Source organism: Leuciscus leuciscus, assembly GCF_965113295.1.
Source record: "Leuciscus leuciscus genome assembly, chromosome: 22".
NCBI lineage: Eukaryota > Metazoa > Chordata > Actinopteri > Cypriniformes > Leuciscidae > Leuciscus > Leuciscus leuciscus.
The window spans coordinates 28893056-28908303 of NC_138746.1; the positions used below are offsets into that span (position 1 = coordinate 28893056).

Below are 15248 nucleotides of genomic sequence, written 5' to 3' on the forward strand. Positions count from 1 at the left end.
AATTTGACAACATTTATCCGTTTTTCCACGGTTTAATAAGCCATTATCAACAGTAATGTACTGTAATTTAATAAATTTTGACTGTAAAGTCAATTCTGTATTTTCACTGTTTTTGCCTGTAATTTTGTGAAATGGTTATTTGCTGTAATTTAACGGAATCCGTCTGGAAACTTTGCTGCCAGAGATTTACCGTTTGTATACGGGATTTTTTTTTTTTTTACAGTGTAGGCCTAGTAGCTATGGATTTTAATAATTTTACTAATATATAGTAGGTAAACATATAGGTGCATATATAGGTGAACATATAGGTGCATATATAGGTGAACATATAGGTGCATATATGTGAACATATAGGTGCATATATATGTGAACATGTAGGTGCATATATGTGCATATATGTACATATAATATAGGAAAACGGCCAATTTTATATATGTCACATATATTAAAAACATATATCAAAACATATATGTTTATATAGGTTCTTTCCATGTGGGTTTATTTTATTTAAAATTAAGATACAATTTATACAAAACGAAATTCACTTAAAAAAAGTCTTTCTACAAAATAAAACTTAATTAAGTGGTCAAAATCATGTCTGACCCACGCCATGTCTCTCGATATATTGCGCATCCTATCTTACTCGTGCGGTTCAATTTTCATAATCAACATAGATGAAAAAATAACATTATAATATTTTAACAAATATGAAACTAAATGAGCTTATTTAATGGCTACAACACGTATAGTAGACCTACAGACTCTCTATTTGTACAAATTGCTGCACATTCATTTTATTCTGAATTTTGCACACATAAGTTGAAAGTCATTTGTTTGTGCATAGCAAAACATATCTGCAACATTTATCAAGTTCACTGATAATTATGCGTGCATTTATTAATTATTATCTTAATGAATAATGAAACAAGGACGAAGCATGTAAACTGCATTGTTTGTTTAGAATGGAATGGTTCGCAAATAGATCCGAACGAAGAAACGTACAAAACCATAGTAGAAAATGGGTGGGCCCAGACCTAAAATGGGTGGGCCCAGGCCCACCCGGGCCCAATGGTAGCGCCGCGGCTGCTTCCACCTCCCCAGCTTTTTGCTCACTTTGGCTTTTGACTTTGTTTTGCTTGTTGTCGCCGTCGCTGATTCTGTGTGTTTATCGTGTGATTTTACCAATTGTCATACTGTGGTTGTAAAGTGTTTTTGTTTTTCATACTATTCACCCTTGTTCAGTCATCACGGTGCATGTAAGGCTGGGAAGGAGGGAGCAGGTAAGCAAGTCGCACGACATACATTGCGCACCACATAGGACATCTTGATTGTATTAGACACACTAGGTTTAGGAGAGTGCCACACCCTGTAATTATTGTTATGTGGTAAGTCAGTGTAGTTTAGTGTGGGCGTCTTGACACTGAAGACTTTTCATTTCTACATTTTTCATTTGGTATTCAGTTTAGCTGAATTAATCCTAGCTAGTTTTTGTTTTATTTATTTATTTTATTTGGCATCTCTCGAGTTCGCCTTCCCACCTTTGTTTATTTTTTGTTTGGTATTGTTATTTGTGTTGTTGTTGTTTTCTTCATTGTCAGTGTAAATATTGTAAATATTATTTTCTCTTCATTCTGTCACTTTTGGCACTGTAAAAATAAATACTTTTGAGCTGAGTTTTTGAGTTGATCTTTTTCCTTTTATTGCCCTGTCCTTCATATTGAGTTACACACACCTCTTTATTTAAATGTTATACTCCCTTACCCCTAGCCAAAAATAAAACAAATCTAAGGGACGTAACAACCATTTGTTTTTCTTTCTGCTGTGTAAAAAATTATTTTTTAAGAATGTTCCCACAGCTCTTTTCTGTTCAAAGTGTCCATATAGCGAATACTTGTATGCAACAAATAGACATGATCAAAATGCTCTAGTCAAGTCAAGTCAACTTCATTTATATAGGGCTTTTTACACTACAGATTGTTTCAAAGCAGCTTAAGAGTGAAAATAGGAAATTGATGCAACAAAGATTGTTTTGGCTGTTCAGCAGCTCTAGAAGAAAGTCATTGTCTAGCTTAAGTTTTTAATTGATTCATTTCTGTTGTAAAAATCATTAGTTATTAAATTAAGGGTCGCTTATACTACACCGTTTTCAACTGAAAACAGAACACTTTTAATGCGTTGTGGCCATTCATTTACACAACAACAGCGTTTTGGTGGTCTAAGAATGCACACTTTGAAAGTAAGTTTCAAAGTCCAAGTTTTTGAAATCTTGAATCTGTGAAAACGTTGACGGTATGCACATGCGTATTACGTGTTTAGTCTATAGGCATGCGCATTTCAATGCGTATGTGCGCGGATGCGTAGTCTTTATCTACAAATAAAAAAAATACAAATTTGTCGTGTCGATGAGGCCTTCGCAGGGTATAGTCTAGTTGACACTGTCTCTGCTGAAACATCAAAGCAACGGTCCTAGTACTGAGCCTTGAGGTACTCCATACTGAACTTGTGGTCGATACAACCTCTTAATTTACTGCTACAAACTGATAACGGTCAGATAAGTATGATTTGAACCATGCCAGTGCAATTCCACTAATGCCAAGATAATTTTCAAGTCTATTCAAAAAAATTTTGTGGTCGATATTATCCAAATGCAGAACTAAGATCCAGTAACACTAAAAGATAGATATAACCACGATCAGATGATAAGCGCAAATCATTTGTAACTCTAATGAGAGCAGTCTCAGTACCATGATATGGTCTAAATCCTGACTGGAAATCCTTGCTGTTACCATTTCTTTCTAAAAAAGAACATAGTTGTGAGGATACTGCCTTTTCTAGTATATTTGACAGAAAACTTGTAAACTATTTTCTCTCTAATATTATCAATCTTGCAAGCAATAAAGTGCAAGGGAAACAGGTCAATTTAGCTCAAAGGGAATTACATTTATAGGGAATTTTGAAAGAGTCAATTATTTTACGGCCGAGCAAATGACTCGTCCAGCGTTCGCTTGAATGGGCCGTAACTATCAGCTCTGCAGCGGATATAAATATCCAAACTATAGTGAAAACACTATTTATTTGCAAGATAACATAGATCAGCAGTTTAAGACATTACATTTGTTAGCACATAACACAAGAACACTTCTTTTTTAAATACAAACAAGACTTTATTGATTATTAACACTACATTTATACGAGTTACAGAAAGAAATAAAGTGAGAGAAGAATGAGTTTTAAGATTGAGATGATGAAATCCCAAGTTTCTAGCACTTATAAGACATCATACATCACTACATCCAATCATTAATTTAACACTTCCATTGTTTCTTAGGTGGGTTATTAAATTTTATATCAAAGCACCTGTTCAGCTAAGAGTCTGGAGAGTACTTGCATTTGTCTTTGCGTTCCATTGGGGATTTCCTTTTTTTCTGCAGGGTGTTTCCCGGGTTTGTCGGCTGGCAGTCTCTTCGTGTCTGGATTGATGTCTTGGGCGGTCAATCACGTGGTGTGTTGGTGGATGGATGGAAGGTCTTGTGGATGTTTGAAGTTGGAAAGGGGCTTTGCTGTTGAATCGTTGACCGAAACTGTGCAGCAAAACTTAACTTAGAACCGAGACTCTCAACTGTCCTTCATTCTGGATGGTGTTTTGCCCTTCTCTGATGCTTCATACACTGGTTAAAATGTCCTTTTTCGTGGCATCGAAATGGGCTGTGTTAGTGTTCCATTACACACCGTTAACCTGAAGTCTGACCTTGTTACGGGCTTGGTTCAACTGGGTGTATGTAAAAAATTGCCAGTAGACAACGTCAGTCTCATATTGGGAAATGATCTTGCGGGTGGTAATGTCTTTCCCAGTCCAATTGTTGTCAGTAAGCCAGTTGTGTGCAACTCATTTGATCTTTCTGGAAAAGTTCCCCTAGCTTTTCCTTCGTGTGCTGTTACTAGGTCCCAGTCACGAAAGTTTCAAGATGTTGTTGGTCTCTTAGATTCTTTCCTGGCTATGCAGCCTAATCCGGTATAGTGCGTGTTCGGTAAGGAACATCTGGTTGTTGAGCAGAAATCAGACCCTACACTCACAAAGTGCATCAGTGCTGCAGTTGACCATTGCGATCTCTTAGTGGCGCGGGTAGGATACTTTTGGGACGATGGGGTTTTAATGCGTAAGTGGGAGCCAAAATCTTTTAAAATTTTGATAAATTGGCAAACAGTTTATCAGATCATTCTATACCTTCCAGTTATCGTTCTCAAGTGTTAAAATTGGCACATGAAAATGTTCTCTCTGGACACCTCGGTGTCACTAAAACATTTCAGCAGATCACTAAACATTTCTTTTGGTCTGGGGTAAAATCCACTGTGTCTAATTTCTGTCGTTCATGTGATGTCTGCCAGCGTGCAAGCAAACCAAATCAAACTGTTCCAAAAGTAGGGATGTCCCGATCAGGTTTTTTTGCCCTCGAGTCCGAGTCCGAGTCATTTGATTTTGAGTATCTACCGATACCGAGTCCCGATCTGATACTTCTATAATACATAAAAAAAGAACAAAGAAGAGCGAAAAAACAGATCCAGGATGTTCACCTTATTTTAACATTCAACAACTCTGTTAACAAACAGAGCACTTCTGTGAGGTAGCTTGAACAATCAAGTAATAAATAACATAAATTCTTCACTTTTGGACTTTAGTGCAACAGTAAATATTAAAAAAAGTCTAATATATAAACAAATAGCACCTCAACTTAAAATACCCGGCAGGCATGTAAACAAATAAAATATAAAAGTGCCACAGTGTTTGCAAAGCCAGTAATGTGCTTTTAGGAACTGCACTCCTAACTCTGCGGCGCATTACGTCTGCGACAAGGTTTTATTCCGTCCTCCACGCGGTGCCAACTCACACCAGGAGCATTTCAGAAGCGGAGCGACTGGATGCGCGAGACCACGTGATTTGCCTGTCCGACGTGGTTTTTCTTGATTTTTGGGTTTCTACCATACAGTCTATGGTTTCTACCAAGGATATTGGTGTGTAATACGTTTGGGAGTTTGCACATGGTGTTTATTTTGAATTTGACAATGTTAATTTTTTTTACTTTTATTTTGTATTCCCGGTGCGACTTGGAGGCGCGTCCGTCAAAAATAGACTAGGCGCCTATATTTAGCGAAGCGGCGCGGAGAGCCGCTTCTGGGAAGCTTCTGAAACGTGCCGCGTCGCGGCCGGTGTAAACACAAGCATTAACTAGAATGGGCGCGATCAGCTCCGGTAGCCATGTCGCAGCCGTAATGCGCCGCAGACGCGTGCTGTGTAAATAAGGGGTTACGCCGGTTTCACACTGCACGCGTTAGCAGAGCGTATTTTTTTCGACACCCATGTTAACAGATTAGAGCATTCACACCGCACGCAGAGGTGGCGCGGCAGTGCGTAGCAGAGCAGAGCAGCAGTGCCGCGATCGTTTCGGCGCCGAGTCTATTTTTGCTGCGCCGCTTACGCTGAATTAAAGTGACAATGCATTGATCATGGCCAAAATAAAAGTGCATTGATGATATCTATTGTGTTTTAAACAGTCAATCAAATGACCAACAGCAATTTAAAAAGAAAACAAATGTCCAAAAACAAACTTGTTGCCAGAACAATAAAAACAAAGATGAACCAAAAGTTATAAATGAAATTATTAATAAAATAAGCTTCTTGACTAGTCTTTTCTCTTAAATGTATTTGAAAACAAAATAAAGCAATGCCAACTTATCCATTATAGAGTAAACGCGCGTGTCCTGCTCCTGCTCACCATACGCACTGCTCCTGTGCTACTTACGCTCTGCTCGCGTGCAGTGTGAAACCGGCGTAACTCTGTGGCACCGCATAACTACAGATGTGACCTACACAAAATAAAAAAATTTCTGGACATTCATATTTAAAACGGGTCTATTCGCACAGGATTAGTTTTACCTGAGGTAACTTAAATACACAGATGAACAATGGAGACAACAGCTGAAGACGATGAGTGAAGACGATGATGATAGCTGGCAGGTGCGAGTAATGGTGAAGGAGGTGCAGGTGTGTTGCAAGGAGGATGCTGGGAAATGTAGTGCAGACAGAGACTAACAGATGACAGTGACGATGACAGTGACAGTGACAGTTAGCTGGTGACTGTGATAGTACTCCCCCCTCCCGGCAGGCGCGTCCACGTGCCGCGGATGGCGAAACTAGGGAGGTCAGGCATCCGGAGTACTCCTCCGGAGGGTCAGCAGGGTCTTATGACTCCAGGACGGTACCGACAGTTCGGGAGACCAGGGTGGGTCGGGCTAAGCAGATGGCCAGGGCGGAGCAGGCTGTGCAGGCGGCCAGGGCCGGGACGACCCTTCGGGTGGCCATGGTGGCGACGTCCCTTCGGGCGGCCATGGCGGATACGTCCCTTCAGACGATGATGATGACAGTGACAGTTAGGTGGTGACTGTGACACTCTCCATGTTAAACTAGTCCCATCCGAATAGGGCTAATGTCTTATCCTTTAACGAGTTAAAACTATTCAGATAGATTGAAATTTTATAATTTTATAATATAATATAATATATATATATATATATATATATATGTCAGCTGTTGTCTAAAATCATTACAAATATAAGCAAACAATATGGAGCTCACATAATTCCTCACTGGTGCCATAAAACATTTTCTACTTACTGATTCAGGACGAGATAGGATAAATTTGGTGTTCCCTGAGGAAGATATGAGCCATGCAGAGTGTAATTACATCCTCCTATGCCTTAGAGAGCAGTCCAGCATGAGGCCCTCTTCACTGGGCATTTCTTGCTAAACGTCTTAATTTACAGGAAGCCCCCACAAAGACACAGTGTGACCAGATGGCAGAGGATGTCCATATCCACATCTAATTCTCTCCCTTAAATAGTAGTTTCAGCCTCAGACAGCACAACCACAGTTTGTTCACAGTTTGATGCATATTGCGAAACAAAACTAGCAAGACCTATCATAAAATCAGCTGTTCCAATGCTGATTTTTCAGTGTCTACCCAAAATGGCATATAAAACAAAACAGGCTGCAGTTGGTTGGTTTACAGGTAAGAGGGCACTTCTAGACTAGTCTTTTTTGTAAATAGTGCCAAGTCTATCTTTGCCAAGGTGATCCATAATACACAGAGAAAGCTATCTGTTAGTATTTACCTCAACAAAAAACAAAACCATCAAATTTTTTGTTAGATTTACTATATCTGTTAGATTTGCTTTTTACAGCTACTTTCTAATGGCTGTTAATAAAGAAACACATTTTTTCCCCCATAATGGTGTAGTAACAGCAGTCAAACCTTTGGGCGATGTAAACTATACTAAAATGGCTTTACAGACAGAAAGTATTTCAAGAGACACTGGTCATTGCTTCATTTGATCTATCCTCTTCTTTTTCTCTCATAATCACTTAACTTGTAATAAATAATTTAATATTTCGTCTAATGTGGTAATCTCTTCTCCGCATGCGGTCATAATAGTGAAATAAAAGCTTGCTGTAAAATGAATTGATGGAAGAAAGTTAAAACTCTTGTTAGGCCATGCAATTTTATGGGAATATGTGTTAGGCATGGAGTGTAAACTGTGGTCTACACACTTATAGCTTGATGATTTTTATGAACTCAGCAGTTTAAGATAAATTGAAGGTGATATTTAAAATTTTATGACATGCATTATGTTTATGTTCATCATACTAAGTACCCTCAATTTAAAGAGCCATAACATCTCTTTCACGGCATGCACCCCACATAGTCATTGGATGAGAAATTACAGCGAATAATTACTGTACATTAAGCATATGACTGCATAAGCTGCACTTTCCCTTAATCAAAAAGTTATGATCAAACACTGATTCTAAAAGATTGTGTTGGACGTCACTATTTAAACAGTCCATATCACGATAAATCCAATTTACCTTGATCCTATGAAAATCTCCACAAATGGTCACCCATCTCAACTGCTGTGCCACTAGAACAAAAACTACAGTTAGCATGGAACAAAAAGTTCTCTTTCATAGGTTCACTCAATGCTGCATATCGATGACACAATGGGAACGCCCTTGGGACGGTGCTGATTGTCTGCACCCGTATAGAATCATGCCAATTAATTGGCTGATGGCGCGAGCGTCGCCTCAGCAGCACTACGTCACTCACTCTTAATACAGTGAATGCACCATCTGCTCCTTAGATTTTCTTCTTCAGAAGAAGCGGTTTATCTGGCCCATGCTGGTTAAGCGATTTAGTTTTGGATATTCTCTTTTTTGCTTCAGCGACTGCATATAGTGGAACTTGCTTCATTCTCTCGGTGAAGCACAATGGATCTGCGTCGTTACCAGCCACCATGCTCTTCATGAATCCGAGGCCTGGGGATCGGATGTTGAGGTCGAGGCTAGAGAGAGAGCAGGCCGGTTTCTCCCTCACTTGCTCGCCAGAGCACTTGCGCTAATTCTCCTGTGGAATTTCTCCACGATTATGAATGCCCCAATTCAGAGGCACGCAATGCTGTTTCCTTTGGAATGGAGGATGTTTTATTCGCCATGGCATCAGATTCTGAGGTTTTTGGGCCCATGGCCGATGCTCTCCTGCTTAGCGGCCAGGATGCACGGCCTTCTTCTCACGTCCTTAAGGAAATGGACGAGGGTAGGGGCCAGTATGAGGCCCTCTTCTCTGGGCATTTCTTGCTAAATGTCTTAATTTTCAGAAAGCCCCCACAGAGACACAGTATGACCAGATGGCAGAGGATGTCCATATCCACATCATATTTCTCTCCCTTAAATAGCAGAGCTCTGATCTGGCGCTGCGTACGACTAAACAAACTGCACGCTTGGGCGCACCATGGTGGGTTTGGTGGCAGTTGAATGCCATCTTTAATTTGTTACATTTATATAGTGCTTTTCTTGGCACTCAAAACACTTTACATAGAAGGGGGGAATCTCCTCAACCACCACCAATATGCAGCATCCACCTGAATGATGCGACAGCAGCCATATTGCGCCAGAACGCCCGCCACACACCAGCTTATTGGTGAAGAGGAGACAGAGTGATGTATTTGGGGAGATAGAGCCAATCAGTATATGGGGATGATTAGGAGGCCATGGTGGACAGAGGCAAATGGGCAAATTTGGCCAGGATGCCAGGGTTACACCCCTAGTCTTTTTCGAAGGACATCCTGGGACACCCTACTAGACACCCCTACCTCCCAGTCAGGTTCATTTGGAGAAGTGGTCAGATCAGTGGTAGATAAATTCTGCACTGCTAAGATGCAATCTACTGCCCTTAAGCAGTTCATGCCTAGTAGGGCTCGTGAACCTCCCACTCCTGCCTTTGTGCCCAGGGACCGCCTCGCACAGAGGAAAGAGACCTCTAGGATGAGTGACGAGCTGAGACACCCCCCACCTTGCACGGTTTGGGGAGCACATGCCCATCCCCTGCCCCGCCAGTGTTATCGTAAGCGTGTTGACCTGAAGAAGCCAGATAAACCCGCTGCTTCAGCGTCGCTGGCTCGTTCCTGATCTTCGGGTCAGGAAACGGAGAGCTTTCCCCATCTCAGGAGGCAGGGATGAGTTTTTCTGTTCCCCCTTGAGATACTCTCCGAATCGAAATCTGTCATACTCGCCGCCATACACGCTTCAGGATACAGAGTTAGATTATCAACACCATCTTTCTGTATTGAAGGACGGCGACGCTTCAGGATATCTCCCCTCATTACCTCTTCTCGCTCAAGCTGCTTCACCCATGACAGGAGACACATCTGGCTTTCTCCCCGCGTCGAATGCGCAGGCCTCTACACCAGACCCCAAAATGAGAAAAAACTCCTCAATAGTCCTTTATGGGCCTCTCTTTGCTGTCAGAGGATGCATCAGGTCCTCCTCCAGTAACTTTAGCTTTGTGCCCACCACCTTTCGTTGGCAGCCACACAGAAAGTCTGACGGCCAAGCTCCTACCAGAGCCCATTCCTATGTAACCCATGTCTTATCACCTAGCAGCGTGGAGGCTTCGGCCAGGTGTGTCAAGCTGGGTTCTCTCCAATTCGGAAACACCCTCTATTTCCGTCACAATCCTCCTTTCTTCGACGGGGTTCATCCCACTGTTATTAACAGTGTCCTAGAGGCTTCTGTTCTGTTCAGGAATTGATGTCGATCCTCCTGAAGGGAGAGTTAGAGGTGCTTCCTCCTTCTGACTTGAACCGCTGCGTTTTCAGCCACTACTTCCTCGTTCCGAAGAAGGATGGGGGACTGCGCTCCATGTTGGACCTACGTCGTCTGAATTCTTCCCTCTACAATGGAAAATTCAAGGTGCTGACGTTAAAAACTCTCCTGGCGCAGATCCGAACAGGGGACTGCGGTAAACCTTGGATAAACAGAGAGACTAATTTTAGCGTGGACGCAATCCTTCTTATGACGTAACAAGTATATCAGGATTTAGGGGAAGTGTTCCCGGTTCCGGCTGACCTAATCTATGCAGCCTAACATTGAATTATAGAAGTCTATAATTTGTTATGTGTATGCTAGGCCAAAGAGATGTGTTTTTAGTCTAGATTTGAACTGACAGAGTGTGTCTGCTTCCCAGACAATGTTAGGAAGATTGTTCCAAAGTTTTGGAGCTAAATAGGAAAAGGATCTACCGCCAGCAGTCGATTTTGATATTCTAGGTATTATCAACTGGCCGGTATTTTGATATTCCATAACATTTGATATGATAAGATCACAATAGATGTGAAGGACTATAATGTGTTAAGAGCTCGCTCAAGTACTGGGGAGCTAAACCATTTAGTGTTTTGTAAGTAATCAGCAATATTTTAAAACGTATACGTTGTTTAATAGGGAGCCAATGCAGTGTTGACAGAACCGGGCTAATATGGTCATACTTCCTGGTTCTGGTAAGAACTCTAGCTGCTGCATTTTGGACCAGCTGTAGTTTGTTTATTAAGCGTGCAGGGCAACCACCCATAGTAACATTACAATAATCTAGCCTTGATGTCATGAACGCATTAACTAATTGTTCAACATTTTTCATTGAGAGCATAGGACGTAATTTAGATATATTTTAAGATGAAAAATGTTGTTTTTACAGATACTAGACAAGTGACTTTCAAATGAAAGATTGGTATCAAAGAGCACTCCTATCCAACGACGAGGACTTGACAGAGCAGCCATCAAGTGTTAGACAGTATTCTAGGTTATTACGTGAGGACGTTTTTTGTCCAATAATTAGAATCTCTGTTTTTTCAGAATTAAGTAGTAGGAAATTCCTAGTCATCTAGCTTTTTATATCAGCTATGCATTCCGTTAATTTTGTGAATTGGTAAGTTTTGTCAGGGTGTGAAGAAATATAGAGCTGCGTATCATCAGCATAACAGTGAAAACTAATGCCATGCTTCCTAATGATATCTCCCAAGGGTAGCATGTAACGGTCTGATAAGTATGATTTAAACCATGCTAATGCAATTCCACTAATGCCAACATAATTTCCGAGTCTATTTAAAAGAATGTTGTGTTCGATAGTGTCAAGTGCAGCATTTAGATCGAGTAACAGTAACATAGAGATACAACCACGATCGGATGATAAGAGCAAATCATTTGTGACTCTAATAAGAGCTGTCTCAGTACTCTAAATCCTTATTGAAAATCCTTGTAGATATAATTTCTTTCTAAAAAGGAACATAGTTGTGAGGATACTGCCTTTTCTAGTATCTTTGACAGAAAAGGTAGAATCGAGATCGGCCTGTAATTGACTAATTCTGTAGGATCAAGTTGTGGTTTTTTAACAAGCGGTTAAATCATAGCCAGCTTAAACGTTTTTTGTACATATCCTAATGACAAAGATGAATGAATGATATTAAGAAGAGGATCTATGACCCCTGGAAGCATCTCTTTCAGTAGCTTAGTCGGTATAGGGTCTAACATACATGTTGTCGATTTAGATGATTTAACAAGTTTAGAATTTTTTTTCTCTCCTATAGCAATGAATGGATATAATTTTTCCTTAGGGAGACTACAACGCACTGCCCGATGCAATACTGTAGTAGACGGTTGCATAGTTATAATTTTCTCCCTGATATTATCAATCTTATAAGTGAAGAAGTTCATAAAGTCATTACTGCTGTGCTGCTTGGAAACGTCTGGGCTTGAAGCTTTATTTTTCGTTAGTTTAGCCACTGTTTAAAATAAATACCTTGGGTTTTGTTTATTTTCTTCTAATAGGGTTGAAAAATAAGCAGATCTAGCAGCTTTAAGGCCTCTCTGTATGCAATCGTGCTCTCTTTCCATGAAATGCGAAATACCTCTAGTTTTGTTTTCTTCCAGTTGCACTCCATTTTTCTTTCTGCTCTCTTAAGGGCCCGAGTGTGCTTGTTGTACCACGGCGTTGGACTATTTTCTTTAATGTTCTTTAAGCGCAAAGGAGCAACTGTGTCTAAAGTGCTGGAAAAGAGGGAGTTAAAAGTTTCTGTCACAATATCGAGTTCTTCTAAGCTATCTGGGATGCTGAGATGATGAAACTGATCAGGAAGATTATTATTAAAGCAATCTTTTGTGGCAGAAGTGATAGGTCTAACATATTTGTAACACAGAGTCGGCTTTGCAGCCTTGGCTAAATTAAGTTTATACGAGACTAGATAATGATCTGAGATGTCATCGTTCTGCTGCAGAATTTCAATTGCATCAACATTGATTCCATGTGATCATATTAGATCTAGAATATGATTACGACAATGAGTGGGTCCTGACACGTGTTGTCTAACTCCAATAGAGTTAAGAATGTCTTTAAATGCCAATCCCAATGCATCTTTTTCGTTATCTACATGTATATTAAAATCACCAACAGTTACTTTATCTGCAGCCAGTACTAACTCTGATAGAAAGTCAGCAAATTCTTTGATAAAGTCTGTATGGTGCCCTGGTGGCATATATACAGTAGCCAGCACAAATCTCAAACGTGATTTATCATTTACACTATATTTGAAGCTAGACTTCTTAGTAATTCTGAAAATATTACTATAAATTACAGCAACACCTCACCCTTTGCCTTTCAGATGAGGTTCATGTTTATAACCGTAATCTTGCGGGGTGGACTCATTTAAAGTAATGTAATTGTTTGGTTTTAGCCAAGTTTCTGTCAAACACAGCACATCCAGGTTATAGTCTGTTATCATATCATTAACAATAAGTGCTTTTGAAGTAAGGGATCGAATATTCAGCAACCCAAGCTTTATCATTTGCTCATTTGTATTATTTCTGTTTTTTATTTGTTGAACATCAATAACATTTTTACCCTTAGATGGGTTTGGAAGTTTTTTGTATTTCCTAATTCGGGGAACAGACACAGTCTCTATATAATGATATCTAGGTGAAAGAGGCTCTGTGTGATGGGATTTATCTGACCTCGGTGACGTGAGACAGCTAGTAGACGGTCGGTTTAGCCAGTCTGTCTGCTTCCTGACCTGAGCCCCAATTCATGTTTGAGTTCTAAGACTTTGTGCCATATTACTAGAGAGAAGAGCAGCACCATCCCAGGAGGGATGAATATGAATCTCTTTTCAACAAGTCAGGTCTGCCCTAAAAACTTTTCCAATTGTCTATGAATTCTATATTATTTTGCGGACACCACTTAGACAGCCAGACATTGAGTGAGCACAGTCTACTAAGTATCTCATCACTCGGGCTAACAGGCAGGGGGCCAGAGCAAATTACAGTGCCTGACATCGTACTTGCGAGTTCACACACATCTTTAACATTAATTTTAATGATCTCCGACTGGCGGAGTCGAACATCATTAGTGCCGACGTGAATAATAATAATAAAGAATTTACGATTAGCATTAGCCAGCACTTTTAAATTTGCTTTGATGTCAGGCGCTCTGGCTCCCGGCAAACATGTGACTATGGTGGCTGGTGTCTCTATTTTCACATTCCGTGTAATAGAATCACCAATAACTAGGGCACATTCAACAGGATTCACAGTGGGTGTTTCACTGAGTGGGGATAATCTATTTGCTATGGTAATCGGAACGGAAGAGCTGTGTTTTGTCCCGCGACTACAGCGTCTCACCGTCACCAAATTGCCCTGCTGCACAGGCTCTACAGCCGGAACCGAACAATGTACAGAGTTCACTAAGCTAGTCACATCCAAAGCAGTATCTAAAGCCCTTGCACTCTTACAATTAATCTCGATTAAAGTTTGGATACATGTCTCTAGTTCTGAAATCTTCTCCGTCAGCTTGACTATCTCTCTGCATTTATCACATGTAAATCCTGTGCTGACAGAGAAGGCTATGCTATACATGTTACATGAAGTGCAAGTGACAATAAGAGGAGAAGATGACATGGCTCACCGTGTTTGTTGACTGAACCTACTCACTGCTAAGTTGTTTGATGAACTTGTAAAAGGCGCGAGCGCGGAAAAATAAATAAATAAATAAGGAACGCACAGATGGCACGCTGACAGGCTAGTAAATTACTAGCGTGTTGTGCTAGCAATAACAATTTAGATTGAAGCTAGCGATGTCAGGTTAATTTGTGATGTTGAGTAAGCTATATTTAGCAGTATAAACAACAAGGAATGATAGTAAATAATGACTACAAAGCTTACAGACGCAAACCAACTCAACAGCAGCAGCAGCAGCAAGACAGGCAGGAGCAATCGATCAGGTGCCGATTTAAAGGTGTATGTGGACCGCTCTGGCCAGTGGCGCAAGTCGTCTCAGTGTATGCTTCTGGGCTGGCCGCAGAGGGTTTGCCGCCTCTAAGCACAGGATCTCTCATTGGGTGAGAGATGTGTAAGGGTGGATTTCCTGCAGGGGTTCAGTCTGCAAGACTGCCGAATGACTAAAGAAATGTTATTAGCAAGATGGTAGAAAACTGTACATTTCTTGTCTATTCCACCCACTGCCACTTATACCAATGACGGAAATAAGCGCAGTTACAATAGCTTAATATGTGGGACAGCGTTGCTATAGAGAGTTACAATATTGTATTACAATATGTAGCACTTCAAAGTCAATACCAAATCAAAACTAGTTAGCACATTATTTGTAATTGAAAAGGTTTAATGACAAAATATTGTTATGGTTACACTTAAAATAGTTACAAAATAGATGTATGAGATGATGATAACTTATATTATGAATTGTACCCAGCATGTATGAAAAATGTTACCTAAAAAAAAAAAAAATATATATATATATATATATATATATATATATAGAGAGAGAGAGAGAGAGAGAGAGAGAGAGGGAGAGAGGGAG

General features: G+C 40.3%; 1 long non-coding RNA gene across 1 annotated transcript in view; it reads right to left on the reverse strand.

Annotated features, from left to right (window-relative positions):
* Window positions 1–15248, reverse strand: part of LOC309487064 — a 419730-nt gene that overhangs the window by 184276 nt on the left and 220206 nt on the right. The gene's annotated exons all lie outside the window — the stretch shown is intronic.